Source organism: Scyliorhinus canicula, chromosome 22, assembly GCF_902713615.1.
Source record: "Scyliorhinus canicula chromosome 22, sScyCan1.1, whole genome shotgun sequence".
Taxonomy (NCBI): Eukaryota; Metazoa; Chordata; class Chondrichthyes; order Carcharhiniformes; family Scyliorhinidae; genus Scyliorhinus; species Scyliorhinus canicula.
Genome location: NC_052167.1, coordinates 15,169,899 through 15,184,672, shown reverse-complemented (window position 1 = coordinate 15,184,672; position 14,774 = coordinate 15,169,899).

The window sequence follows — 14,774 nt, the reverse complement described above, 5'->3', positions numbered from 1 at the left end:
TACACCCTACTCCTTAATGTGCCGTACTGTCCATTATACACCATACCCCTTAATGTGCCGTACTGTCCATTATACACCATACTCCTTAATGTGCCATACTGTCCATTATGCACCATACCCCTTAATGTGCCGTACTAGTCCATTATACACCATACCCCTTAATGTGCCGTACTGCCCATTATACACCATACTCCTTAATGTGCCATACCGCCCATTATACACCATACCCCTTAATGTGCCATACCGCCCATTATGCACCATACCCCTTAATGTGCCATACTGCCCATTATACACCATACCCCTTAATGTGCCACACTGCCCATTATACACCATACCCCTTAATGTGCCACACTGCCCATTATACACCATACCCCTTAATGTGCCATACTGCCCATTATACACCATACTCCTTAATGTGCCATACTGCCCATTATACACCATACTCCTTAATGTGCCATACTGCCCATTATACACCATACCCCTTAATGTGCCGTACTAGTCCTTTATACACCATACCCCTTAATGTGCTATACTGCCCATTATACACCATACTCCTTAATGTGCTATACTGCCCATTATACACCATACTCCTTAATGTGCCGTACTGTCCATTATACAGCATACTCAATGTGCCATACTGTCCATTATACACCATACTCCTTAATGTGCCGTACTGTCCATTATACACCATACTCCTTAATGTGCCGTACTGTCCATTATACACCATACTCCTTAATGTGCCGTACTGTCCATTATACACCATACCCCTTAATGTGCCGTACTGTCCATTATACACCATACTTAATGTGCCATACTGCCCATTATACACCATGCTCCTTAATGTGCCGTACTGTCCATTATACAGCATACTCCTTAATGTGCCATACTGCCCATTATACACCTTAATGTGCCGTACAGTCCATTATACATCATACCCCTTAATGTGCCTTAATGTGACCCCTGCCTGTGCTCGTGGCTGGCTCTAGTGGCTCCAGGGTGAGGAGTGGCCCCCTAATGGACTTTGGGGGCACATCAGTTATGCACTGACCCCGATGACCGACCACGGGGTCCACCGCGTCAAGTTCGCGCTTGGGTAAAGTTCCACCAAAGCCCCTTCCACTTTTTGATAATGCCGCTGGTCCTTCGATGCTTTGATAGAATGCTTTAATGTCTACACAAAACGTTCGGTCAATCCATTCCCTGCTGAATGATTTGGAGCTGACTTGATGTGGTGTTTCCCGTTTCATTTCAAGTTGCCCTCAAACTGTGTATCATTGTCACTGACAATCTGTTCCGGTGTTCCAAATCTTGCAAACACATAGTTTCTTATTGGTCTAGAGATCTGATTTAGAGATGTGGATCAGAAATTGGCTAGTTGAAAGAAGTCAGAGGGTGGTGGTTGATGGAAAATGTTCAGAATGGAGTTCAGTTACAAGTGGCGTACCACAAGGATCTGTTCTGGGGCCGTTGCTGTTTGTCAGAAGGTTGGGTGAGTAAATTTGCAGATGACACTAAAGTCGGTAGAGTTGTAGACAGTGTGGAAGGATGTTGCAGGTTACAGAGGGACATAGATAAGCTGCAGAGCTGGGCTGAGAGGTGGCAAATGGAGTTTAATGTAGAGAAGTGTGAGGTGATTCACTTTGGAAAGAATAACAGGAATGCAGAATATTTGGCTAATGGTAAAATTCTTAGCAGTGTGGATGAGCAGAGGGATCTCGGTGTCCATGTACATAGATCCCTGAAAGTTGCCACCCAGGTTGATAGGATTGTGAAGAAGGCCTATGGTGTGTTGGCCTTTATTGGTAGAGGGATTGAGTTCCAGAGCCATAAGGTCATGTTGCAGCTGTACAAAACTCTGGTAAGGCTGCATTTGGAGTATTGCGTACAGTTCTGGTCACCTCATTATAGGAAGCACGTGGAAGCTTTGGAACGGGTGCAGAGGAGATTTACCAGGATGTTGCCTGGTATGGAGGGAAAATCTTATGAGGAAAGGCTGATGGACTTGAGGTTGTTTTCGTTAGAGAGAAGAAGGTTAAGAGGTGACTTAATAGAGGCATACAAAATGATCAGAGGGTTAGATAGGGTGGACAGTGAGAGCCTTCTCCCGAGGATGGAGGTGGCTAGCAAGAGGGGACATAGCCTTGAATTGAGGGGTAATAGATATAGGACAGACGTCAGAGGTAGGTTTTTTACGCAAAAGTGGTGAGGCCGTGGAATGCCCTACCTGCAACATTAGTGAACCCGCCAACATTGAGGGCATTTAAACGTTTATTGGATAAGCATATGGATGATAATGGCATAGTGTAGGTTAGATGGCCTTTAGTTTCTGACCCCATGTCAGTGCAACATCGTGGGCCGAAGGGCCTGTACTGCGCTGTATCGTTCTATGTTCTATGTACTCAGTCATTGTTTACTTCATTATTGCAACTTCTGGCCATTTTGAGTGCCAAGAATATGTGTCCCTCTAGTAGACCAGCATAATCAATGTGTCTTCTGTGCTCTGGCTAAATCGGCCATTCTCATGGATATAATGAAATGAAAACCGCTTATTGTCACGAGTAGGCTTCAATGAAGTTACTGTGAAAAGCCCCTAGTCGCCACATTCCGGCACCTGTCCGGGGAGGCTGGTACGGGAATCGAACCGTGCTGCTGGCCTGTTTGGTCTGCTTTAAAAGCCAGCGATTTAGCTCAGTGAGCTAAACCAAAATGGTTGTTCCTTATTTTTACACAAGATTGGCATTGCCCAACCTTTTCTCCAATTTGAGCATCTAATCCTGGCCACCAAAAATAACTATGTGCCAATTCCTTCATCCTTACCATACCAGGATGTTCCTCATGCAATTGGTCAATTGGACTCCACTGCAGAACCACGGATGAATAATCACATGGATCCCCACAATTTTATCTGCTAATCAGTTAGATGGATCACATTCTTAAGGGAATCCTTATCTGGGTTTAGCCCCTTACTTAGTTTCATTGGTTCTAATTCACAGCTGAGACCCCCTTCATTCGTTCAAGAAAGTGTCAGTCACTTAACAGGTGATTGGTTAATTAGACATTAATCAATGACTCCAAATTAATTAACTGTCCGATGACTTTTGTTCCACGTTCAAACTGCCGAAGTCATGTCTGGTCTCAGCTACGATATTGTTTCAATCTTATCGAATGTATCTTTCATATCAGAACTTGTAGTACATTATTCATACCATTTGAGCCATGGACAGTATTCAAACAATTTTAACTTACTCATATTTCTACAATTTCAGTAAATTTCAAGAATCATTTAGATAAAATTTTAAAGGACCCCTTCTGTAATTGTTGAATCCAGCACCATACCAGGATGTTCCTCATGCAATTGGTCAAGGACTCCATTGCGTAATCACGGATGAATAATCACTTGGATCCTCACAATAGAACTCCATTCTGTACTGTCAACTCAAGTCTTCGTATGATGTAGGGCTTGATCATTGGATATTTCCTATGAACGTCTAACAGCATTCCTTTCTGAACCAAATCCATTTGCTTTCCTATCACTGAATCAGTTCTTGTATATCTTTGAACTTGAGATAAAGTCACATTAAAACATGTCAAAAGCCCATGAGGCTGTCAGCATTCTGGGTAGCATCTCCCAAGAGTATCCAGTGCTGAGTAAAATGAGCATTTTGTTGCTATTGCCCTTCATGGCGATCTACATATGCAAGGTCCGATTTTCCATTCTGACAAAGATGACACAAAGGAACCGGCTGAGGTTTGCACCTGATATATGCTTTGCCCTCTCCTCCTGTGCACCTGGTTGGAGTGAGATCATGAGGACCAAGCAGGCTCCCCTTTCATATTAAAGGCAAGTGAACATGGTGTGTGTTGCATAGGTTGGCCGGTGTGGGTTGTGAAGGTCGCCGGTGTGGGTCATGAAGGTCGGCGGTTTGGGTCGCGAAGGTCGGCTGGTGTGGGTCATGAAGATTGGCTGGTGTGAGTCGTGAAGGTTGGCTGGTGATGGTCATGAAGTTCGGCCGGTGTGGGTTGCGAAGGCAGGCCGGTGTGGGTCGCGAAGGTCGGCCGGTGTGGGTCCTGAAGGTCGGTTGGTGTGGGTTGCGAAGGTCGGCCGGTGTGGGTCATGAAGGTTGGCTGGTGTGAGTCGCGAAGGTCACGGGTGTGGGTTCTGAATGTCGGCCAGCGTGGGTCGCGAAGGTCGGCCAGTGTGGGTCCTGAAGGTTGGCCGGTGTGGGTTCTGAAGGTTGGCTGGTGTGGGCCGCGAAGGTCGACCAGTTGGCGGGTTGTGAAGGTCGGCCGGTGTGGGTCGCGAAGGTCAGCCAGGGGCTGGTTTAGCTCACTGGGCTAAATCGCTGGCTTTCAAGGCAGGCCAGCAGCACAGTTCGATTCCCGTACCAGCCTCCCCGGACAGGCGCCGGAATGTGGCGACTACGGGCTTTTCACAGTAACTTCATTGAAGCCTACTTGTGACAATAAGCGATTTTCATTTTCAAAGTGGGTCCCAGGAAAAAAGTTTGAAAAAGACTGGTCTAAATAACGTTGCACTGCATTTAATTCACTTAGAATTTGATCCATAGATCTTTGAGAAAGAGCAGGCACAGATGTTATTACAAAACAAAGTCTTCTGTAATGAAGCAGACCTTTGCACGTCACAATGGTGAATAATGACGGTGATTCAGCAGCCACATTCAACTGCAGATATGCCTGTGAAAGATCAATTTTACTGAATTTCTGTCCTCCAAAAAGTCCAGCAAACAAGTCTTCAATCAGCGGCAATGGATAATGATCTGAGCACAAAACTGGGTTAATCGTAGTTTTAAAATCGCCACAAAGGACAGGAGTCATCTCACTTTAATAAAGGAATGATAGGTGTCACCCAATCACTTGGAGCAAAAGGTTCGATGACTCCTGTCCTTACTAATCTGTCTAGTTCTTCTTCATCTTTAGGATTGATGGCGTATGGTATGGTTCGAGCTTTGAGACATTTGGGTGTGCTGGCTTGATTTTTAGGTGTACTTCAACTCCAGTCATAGAGCCCAGTGAATCTGTGAACACCTTCTCATACTTCTTCAGATGTTGTTGCAAGTTTCTCTTTGAATCCACTTCGTGATTGATTGTTTTCCAATTAAACCTAAACTTTTAAAACATTAAAAAAAAATTCATTTACGGGATGACGGATGTTGAGGTTTGGGATAGATGTTTGATTACTCTAGGTCAAGTCGGCATAAGGAGGGAGGATGTGTTGGGTATTCTAAAAGGCATTAAGGTGGACAAGTCCCCAGGTCCGGATGGCATCAATCCCAGGTTGTGAGGGAAGTGAGAGAGGAAATAGCTGGGGCCTTAACAGATATCTTTGCAGCATCCTTGAACACGGGTGAGGTACCGGAGGACTATGGAATGGCTAATGTTGTCCCCTTGTTTAAGAAGGGGAGCAGGGATAATTCAGATAATTATAGACCGGTGAGCCTAACGTCAGTGGTAGGGAAGCTGTTGGAGAAGATACTGAGGGATAGGATCTATTCCCATTTGGAAGAAAATGGGCTTATCAGTGATAGGCAACATGGTTTTGAGCAGGGAAGGCCATGTCTTACCAACTTAATAGAATTTTTTGCGGAAGTGACAAAGTTGATTGATGAGTGAAGGGCTGTAGATGTCACATACATGGACTTCAGTAAGACATTTGATAAGGTTCCCCATGGTAGGCTGATGGAGAAAGTGAAGTCTCATGGGGTCCAGGGTGCACTAGCTAGATGGATGAAGAACTGGCTGGGCAACTGGAGACAGAGAGTAGTAGTGGAAGGGAGTTTCTCAAAATGGAGAACTGTGACCAGTGGTGTTCCACAGGGATCCGTGCTGGAACCACTGTTATTTGTGATATACATAAATGATCTGGAGGAAGGTATAGATGGTCTGATTAGCAAGTTTGCAGATGATACTAAGATTGGTGGAGTAGCAGATAGTGAAGGGAACTGTCAGAGAATACAGCAGAATATAGATAGATTGGAGAGTTGGGTGGAGAAATGGCAGATGGAGTTCAATCTGGGCAAATGCGAGGTGATGCATTTTGGAAGATCCAATTCAAGAGCGAACTATACGGTAAATGGAAAAGCCCTGGGGAAAATTGATGTACAGAGAGATCTGGGTGTTCAGGTCAATTGTACCCTGAAAGTGGCTGCGCAGGTCGATAGAGTGGTCAAGAAGGCATACGGCATGCTTTCCTTCATTGGAAGGGGTATTGAGTACAAGAGTTGGCAGGTCATATTACAGTTGTGTAAGACTTTGGTTAGGCCACATTTGGAATACTGCGTACAGTTCTGGTCGCCACATTACCAAAAGGATGCGCATGCTTTGGAGAAGGTACAAAGGAGATTCACTAGGATTTTGCCTGGTATGGAGGGCACTAGCTATGAAGAGAGGTTGAGTAGATTAGGATTATTTTCATTAGAAAGACGGAGGTTGAGAGGGGACCTCATTGAGGTCTACAAAATCATGAGAGGTATAGGCAGGGTGGATAGCAAGAAGCTTTTTCCCAGAGTGGCGGATTCAAGTACTCAGGGTCACGAATTCAACGTGAGAGGGGAAAAGTTTAAGGGTGATATGCGTGGAACGTTCTTTACGCAGAGGGTGGTGGGTGCCTGGAACGCATTGCCGGCGGAGGTGGTAGAGGCGGGCACGATAGCGTCATTTAAGATGTATCGAGACAGATACATGAATGGGCAGGGAGCAGAGAGATACAGATCCTTAGAAAATAGGCAACAGTTTTAGATAGAGGATCTGGATCGGCGCAGGCTTGGAGGGCCGAAGGGCCTGTTCCTATGCTGTAATTTTTCTTTGTTCTTCTTTTATGCAGTGCTAGAGCTGAGATGATTGATGTCCAACAACCGCAACCATCTTCCTCTTTCTCTGTGCCAGGTATGACCGGCGGAGAGTTTTCCTCCTGATTCCCATTGACTGCAGTTTTGATAGCGCTCCTTGATGCCATACTCAAATAAATGCTGCCTTGATGTCAAGGGCAGTCACTCTCACCTCTCCTCTGGCATTCAGCTCTTTTGTCCATGATTGAACCAAGGCTGTAATGAGGTCAGGAGCTAATTGACCCTGGAGATATTTGTGGAGCCTCCTTCTCCAGTGAGTTATTTAATTGTCCACCACCATTCACGACTGGATGTAGGAAGACTGCGGAGCTTAGATCTGATGTGTTGGTTATGGAATCGCTTAGCTCTATTATTTGCTGCTTATGCTGTTTGACACCTAAATTTTCAGTATGTCTGATGTTGCTCATAGCATGCTCTCCATCACTCTTTATTGACCCAGGGTTGACCTCCTGGCTTGGTAGTATTGGTAGAGTGGAGAATATGCCAGACCATGAGATTGCAGATTGTGGTTGAATACAATCCTGCTGCTGCTGATGGCATAGATGCCCAAATTCACAATATCTAGCTAACCTTCTTAAAGATGCTTTGAACTGTAAAATGGTTTCATTTTCTTCCTGACTACAGTGGTGGCATTGGAGCATTTCTGCAATCAATAACGGTTTAGAAAAGAGAAGTTGCTGTAAAGTTTTCATTAATTCACTGAAGGGCTTGTCTCCTGGCTTTGCTGGGTGGACAACATTCTGTAGCAGCATAAACATTTGACACAAACTGAGCTGAGACATATTGTGACCTTTACATCCTCCAGTGTCTGATTAGCTATTAAAAACAATTGGAATCTTTCTTCATATGAATTCTACATTTCATAATCCTCATCAAAAGTGTCCATTACACCCATTTTTCCAGTCATTATTTTGGATCCCTGCTCCTTGGGTCTACACTTCCTCCCATCTGACTGTGTTGGAAAGTTTGGCACAGACAATCCCTGAACAAGCACCTAGGAATTCTTTCCCTTTTATTCCTGAGTATTTTGACTTTTCTACCAAATTGTGACCTCTGCAGAGTTGACAGGGTTTGAAATCCTCGTTCCCCGCAGCCTGTGCATTTCCACCATGTGCACGGCACCTGCCGCCCTGACCCCACTCACTTCAACATAAGGAAGTATTCCCAGCCTGTCAGTCTTCTTACTCACAGCTGCTGTCAAAACTTTTGTTAAGCCTTCACATCGCTGGCAGTGCTTCACCCAATGTCTGTCCTGTGAGAGTCTGGTTCTGAGAATCTTTCATTACTCCCGATGCCATCCCAGAGTTAATCGACAAAAGTCTTCTTTCCAGTGATTTTTCTGCCTCAATCCTCATCGCCAGTTTTTTCTCCATTTACATTTCTTTGTTGCCGCAAAGAGAAATATATGGAGGTGGCTACACTCTGAATTCTTGTAAAGCACGATGAGAGATTTAGAAAGGCGATCTGTTCAAAGCCCGAACAAACATTCTGCTAACATCACTACACGTCATGTGACACAGAACAGGAATGTATTACCAGATACATAACAACATCACATACACTTTAACAGATTTCAAAAATAATTGCTCTTGTAACTCATTATCTGGCAGGGAAAGATTTTATATCTTTATTAAGATTGATGTTATGAAATGCGATGTTGAAAATCATTCCAATAAGCAGCTGGTTAACTATTTTACCCATGATTATGCCATGGTTTATTAGTTGTATCAGTATTGTTTCAGGATAATTTTACTATTGTAAGATTTTGGGAGCTACCTTATCTCAACCAATTAGATTTGATTCCCATTATGGTAGGGACGTTGAAAAACTATTTGATTGGCCAATTGTCACCCTTCCATTATTGGGTTACAGAATCATACCTTTTGCGATTTCAATATAGAAGGTAAAAAGAGACATCATTAACCTCCTCTCCTCTCTTCATTTACAACATGACATATCTAGTATTAATTCTCTTATCTCAAAGGATGAGTCTTTTCTCTGTCTTGCATCCATATAGATGGTGCCGTCAAGATTATCACAAATCTCCCAGCTGTTTCTTGGCTGTGCAAACTGACATTGTTGATATTTTCAAAGTCATGCCAATTAATCAGTGACATATTTTTGTAGTTAGGTGAAGATTTAAGTAGTATTTTTCTGTCTTATTAACCTTTTTGGTTACAAGAGCGGTCCTCAGATTTTCATTCCTTATCACCCGTAACCTGCTGGATTGCACAGAATGACATGTAGCACCTATTACATTCTGCTCCAGCTCAATGATTTTTTTCCCCGTATAGATCTTCCTCACCATATTCCAAATTGTATATGACTTTGCTGTCATTCATTTATAATGAACCCTCCACACATCTCTAAGCAATCAGAAGGCTGAACATTTAGAGATTCATCTGTAAATGATGCTTATTGAATCAAGGTTACCTACAGATAAAGTTTTTTAAAAAAACCTGATTTATCCTGTGAAAAATTGTATTATCGGAGAGCTGCAGATTTCTCTGGTGCTTTAATTTTGCTTGTAGCGCAGTGATTCCATATTGATTGCTTCATCTCTGATTTAAATTGCTTTTTCCAGGGCTGCCACATTTTAAATTTGGCACCTTCGTGTGCAACATGAAAGGGTGAAATGATCCAAAATCCTTCCACTCCAGTCGTGCTTTCTCCAGGGAAATGATGAATGGACGTCAGCTACTTCCCCACAGGAGGACAGAATTATCAAGAGGGTGTCACCCTTCATGTTTTTATAGCTCTCACGGTGACTCATTTAAAATGGTCACTTGCCCAAGTGTTCAGTTGGGAAAAGTGATAAACTCAGGAGGGAAGTAAAGCAGCTTTTTTTTATTAAAGAGAAGGAGTATATCACTTTCAGTGTATCTACAATAATCTATTGAAATGTGTTATTGCCCCTTGGTGCCTCGGGAGGTGTATCCAGTAAGTGGTTGAGCTCTACAGACCTAGAGGTTCCCCTGTTTGTTCCTGTGTCTGAGCTGATCTCAGCCAGGTGGGAACACACAGATAACATCAGTACCTTCGGCTGAATCCTTACTGGAAGTGTCTCTTGATAGATGTTAAAATGGGATCAGGCTCATATATGATGCTTACTGCTTTTATTAATGAAGCGGGCAAGATGAGGAATAAAGGGACCTTGGAGTGTTTCTCCATAGATCACTGAAGGTGGAAGAACACATTGGTGAAAATGGCAAATGGGACCCTTGCCTTTATCAATCGAGCACAGTAAGAAGTCTTACAACACCAGGTTAAAGTCCAACAGGGTCTGCTTTTTTGCATCTTTGTAGAAACTGAATGTCAGTGTCTATATGCGCGATCTTCCTGGAGATCCTCTCCACTTTGAGCCGGCAGTTTGCGGTGTCAATGGTAGCCATGATGTGGAGATGCCGGCGTTGGACTGGGGTGAGCCTCCACATCATGGCTACCATTTATCAATCGAGGCATGGATTACAAAAGCAGGGAGGTCATGTTGGAGTTGTATAGAACTTTGGTGAAGCCGCAGCTTGGGTACTGTGTGCAGTTCTGATCACTGCATTATTGGAAGGATGTGATTGCACTGGAGGGGGTGCAGAGGCTATTCATCAGGATGTTGCCTGCATGGAACATTTATGTTTTGAAGAGAGGTTGGAAAGGCTTGGGTTTTTTTCACGTGACCTGATTGAGGTGTTTAAGATTATGAGGGGCATGGACAGGGTGGATAGGGAGCAGCTTTTCCCCTTAGTTGAAGGGTCAGTCACGAGGGGACCCAAGTTCAAGGTGAGGGTTTAAGGGGGATTTGAGGAAAACCCTTTTTACCCAGAGGGTGGTGACGGTCTGGAATGCACTGCCTGGGAGGGTGGTAGAGGCGGGTTGCCTTACATCCTTTAAAAAGTACCTGGATGAGCACTTGGCCCGTCATAACATTCAAGGCTATGGGCCAAGTGCTGGCGAATGGCATTAGGTAGACAGATCAGGTATTTTTCATGCGACGGTGCAGACTCGATGTACTGAAGAGCCTCTTCTGCACTGTTATTCTCTGATTCTGTGATATAAGTAGCTTTTTTCGCAATGGGATCAGCGCTTGTCTGACACCCTTACCGCTGAATCTCAGCAAAGAATTCAGGGAAGGGCAGAAGAAATTGGCAGAGAAAATTAGCAAAAAAAATCTAAAGATTGCTGTGTTTTCCACAAACATATGTAATTAACAGGGCAAAAAAGATAATAATAATCATCTTTATTGTCACAAGTAGGCTTACTGCAACAAAGTTACTGTGAAAGTCCCCTAGTTGCCACATTCCGGCACCTGTTCGAGTTCACTGAGGGAGAATTCAGAATGTCCAATTCACCTCACAGCACGTCTTTCGGACTTGTGGGAGGAAACCGGAGCACCCGGAGGAAACCCACGCAGACACGGGGAGACCGCGCAGACTCCGCACAGACAGTGACTCCAGCCGGGAATCAAACCTGGGACCCTGGAGCTGTGGAGCAACAGTGCTAACCACTGTGATACCCTACTGCCCATCAGCAAGGTGGCATTGCCAGCTGGCAGGGGCACTGCCAGGGTGTCAAGCTAGCATTTTATGGCGGGGCGGGGATCAGGCCAGGGGTGGGGGAGGAGGCTGAAGTGCCCCTCAGTGCAGAGAACATTGTTGAGGATCCCGATTTATCCAGATGGGTGTTAGATACTGGGATGTTTCTTAGTGCTCTGAAACACCCAGATAATCGCGGACGCTACAGGACTCTGTCCCCAATAATAATAATAATCGCTTATTTTCACAAGTAGGCTTCAATGAAGTTACTGTGAAGAGCCCCTAGTCGCCACAGCATGAATGATGAATATGTCTGTGCAATCCATATGTTCAAGATGAGAGCGTTTCTTGTGTGCAAATACCATCACGTTGCTGAAAGCAAAGGTTATGGTCATGTGGGTGTATGTAAAATAGCTGAAATACCACTCTGATGAAAAACTTTATATTGATGTTTGCATAAAGCTATTGATCCACACAGCAGTGACCTCAGGTGTGTAATAAAGCCTTATGCTTTCAGCTGTGCATACTGAGACATGAAATCTGCCATAATTGTTACTGATGAGGGAAACATTGGCACTATAAGTCCTTCTTAATTATAATTATATTTGAATTAAAGAGATGATATTGTTTGCAGTTATATAGGATAATTGTGCTGAAATATTTGTCACATGCAAGATTTCTGATAAGTAAACACATATTCAGTTGAAAATGAAATGCATTTGGTCAAATTTTAATCCCAAAGGCAGACTATATATTACCGACTGTGAATGCAGTCCATATATTAACTATCCATTGAGAGGTATACTTATCACTGGACTGCAGAGATGAGATGCACATTCAGCACTGGCTAACTTATCAAGTTGCACATAACTCTGCACAAACTTGTCAAACACCATAATTGTGAATCAGATAATGTTGACAGCATTTTGAGAAGGTGATGAGGTGTGACATGAGGCTATGCAGCTTTATTTTTGAAAATATGATTTTTCAACTTTCAACTGACTAGATTTTGCTATTTGAAATGGGGCAAAGCAAACTGCTCAAAAATATAAAGTCACCTTCCAAGGTGGAGGTTCAAAACAAACAGGTTGGGGAGTTCAAAGAGAGAGACATTTCCTATGATTCAGAGACCCATCAAAACTTAAATACTTAAAATGCAAAGTGCTGGATGTTGAAACAATGGCTGCCATGGTCAGAATCACCCAAAACTCTTTAGAAATGCACAGTGGGTGAAGTGTAACAGGCCAGACTGCAGCCATTGCAAGAGATTGCAAGAAAGTTTTCAGCAGGCTGAAAGCTGAGCTCTCTCTCTCTCTCTTGGAATAATGTGGTGATGCCGGCGTTGGACTGGGGTGAGCACAGTAAGAAGTCTTACAACATCAGGTTAAAGTCCAACAGGTTTGTTTCAAACACGAGTTTTCGGAGCACTGCTCCTTCCTCAGGTGAATCTGAGGAAGGAGCAGTGCTCCGAAAGCTCGTGTTTGAAACAAACCTGTTGGACTTTAACCTGGTGTTGTAAGACTTCTCTTGGAATAAGTGTAACTTTACTAGAAATGCAAACCAAACTCTCATAATAATTGCAACATCTTCTACACCTGACGGCATCCATGAAACCAGCTAATCCAAATTAGGTGCAACATTCAAAAGTCTGTGCCTTAAGTACAATCAAAGGATACTTAAACATGTATTATTTTAACATTTTTAACGTACTGTAACTTCCTTTGTGTGCATGCATGTGTGTGCACATGTGTATGTGTCCAATGACTCCGTAAGGTTCAAAGGTAATCGGTTCACAGATTAAATAAGTAAATACATTTGGATTCAGAAAAGGCATAAATAAATAAATAATCTTTACTGTCACAAGTAGGCTTACATTAACTCTGCAATGAAGTTACTGTGAAAATCCCCTAATCGCCACATTCTGGCGCCTGTTCGGATACACAGAGGGAGAATTCCAAATTTTCAGCTGGTACGGGAATTGAATCCTCCGCTGCTGGTCTTGTTCTGCATCACAAATCAGCTTTCTAGCCCACTGAGCTAAATCAGCCCCTTGTTAGAAAGAAACTTAAACCTTTCTTGTGATCCAACTGAGGAGGCTGAGTAGGGGGTGGAGCTAGTTCCCTTCTTATCACCTGGTCAGAAGAAAATTGGGGGGGGGGGGGGGGGGCTCGTCTGGGAATTGTTCCCACAGGCAGACAAATTATTGGAGAGGGGAAAACAAATTGTTCCTGCAAAAGCAATTTAAAAACTGCAAAATGTTTTCTTACATCGCTAATACTAAAATATTAAAATGTCCAGATTCAATGTCAATGCTTTCATAGAACAAGAGGAGATAACTACTGGGAAGTTCAGGATACTGTCTCCCTGAAATAATTTCAAAGTGTGCCCAAGCACTTAGATGCGGCATTCTACATGAAAAGCAGAAAAACAGGTTTTTAAGAATGGGTGGGGAAACACCTGGATGTGGAAATTGAGGACAGTGAAACAGATAAATAAGCAGCAGCGAAATTAAGATTGGAGCAGCGGAAATTGGAACTGGAATTTAAGGGAAAGGAAAAAAAAGAGAGCGAGAGGCAGACGCGGAAGGAGGAGAGGGAATTCCGGGAAAGAGAAAAGGAAAGGGAGTTTAAATTCAAACAGCTCGAGCTGAGAAGGGTCGATCCCACTCTGTCCATTGTGTACACCCCTACTTCAGATTTAAGGGCTGAGGTATTCAGGATTGCCCATTTAATCCCCAAGTTTGATGAAGACGAAGCGATGCCTTCTTTATCTCTTTCAAAGGGGTAGCACAGTAGTTAAAGTAACCAGCCCAACACTGGTCCCTGCTGCAGCAAAATAATCTGACAGGAAAGATTTATGAGGTTTACTCCCTCTTGCCTGAGGAAAGTGCATCAAGTTATGAGGGAGCAGAAGGACCAGTTAGTGCTCGAGGTGGACCATCAGAAGTTCCATACCCTCAGGAAATAGTCTGACCAGATGTAACTGGAATTTGAATGGCTTAAGCAGCTTGCGTTTTAAAAAAAAAACTTAGAGTACCTAATTCATCTTTTCCAATTGATACACAATCAATGGACACGACATGTAGATAAAGTCCGAATGATAGGCTTTAATACACAAGAAGTGGGCCCGGCAGCAGACGTACAGAAGAATGGCAGACTGCCGGGGACCACGGGTTCTTATACCCCGCCTCGTAGGTGGAACTACCTACCTCTCAGCCAATCGGCTGAGAGGCACATGACATACCTGGGCAGCGAGTCCTCTGCACCAATGGCAGCTCACACTTCCAGGTACCGTAATACCCCTAGTCATACTACCACACCAATTAAGAGGCAATTTAGCATGGCCAATCCACCTACCCAGCACATCTTTGGGTTGTGGGGGC